Source organism: Penaeus monodon, chromosome 27, assembly GCF_015228065.2.
Source record: "Penaeus monodon isolate SGIC_2016 chromosome 27, NSTDA_Pmon_1, whole genome shotgun sequence".
NCBI lineage: Eukaryota > Metazoa > Arthropoda > Malacostraca > Decapoda > Penaeidae > Penaeus > Penaeus monodon.
The window spans coordinates 35,226,260-35,226,804 of NC_051412.1; the positions used below are offsets into that span (position 1 = coordinate 35,226,260).

General features: G+C 50.6%; 1 protein-coding gene across 1 annotated transcript in view; it reads left to right on the top strand.

Annotated features, from left to right (window-relative positions):
- LOC119590505 (extensin-like) overlaps positions 1 to 545 on the top strand; it is a 9,819-nt gene that overhangs the window by 8,892 nt on the left and 382 nt on the right. The window lies entirely within an intron of this gene.

Here is a 545-nt window from a genome sequence, read left to right on the forward strand (position 1 = left end):
GTATCTCCACCTCTCATAAATTTTCCATTCCCGCCCTTTATCTTTTCTTCTCCCTACTTTATCTCTATGTCCTTCCGCCTCTCATCACTCGTCGTTCCCTCTCCTTTGCCTTTCCTCTCCCCCCTTCCTCTTCCTGTCACCACCTCCCAAACTTCCCCCCCCCCTTCCTTCTCCTTTCTTCATCTTCTTGTCCCTCCACTCCCCCACCACTTCCCCCTCCTCTCCCCCTCTCCCCTACACATTCTCCCTTCCCCATTACCCGGCCTGCTTATCGAGTCACAAAAGGTCCTACCCAAACTTCACAGCCATTACCTTCTTTTAAATAACTCGTTTCCCTTCATGTCGCGATACCTGGACGGCCCTTGATTAGGCGATCAAAACTTGGGGCTTTAAAACCAGGTACTTACTCCTTGCCTTCCCCCCTCTCCCTCTCTCCGCTTGCCTTCCGTCCTCCCCTTGCTTGTCCCTGCATCTTGCCCTCTGCATACTCCTTCTTTCCCTCATCCTTATACATTTTCTTATGACTTCCTTCTTACTCTTTACTA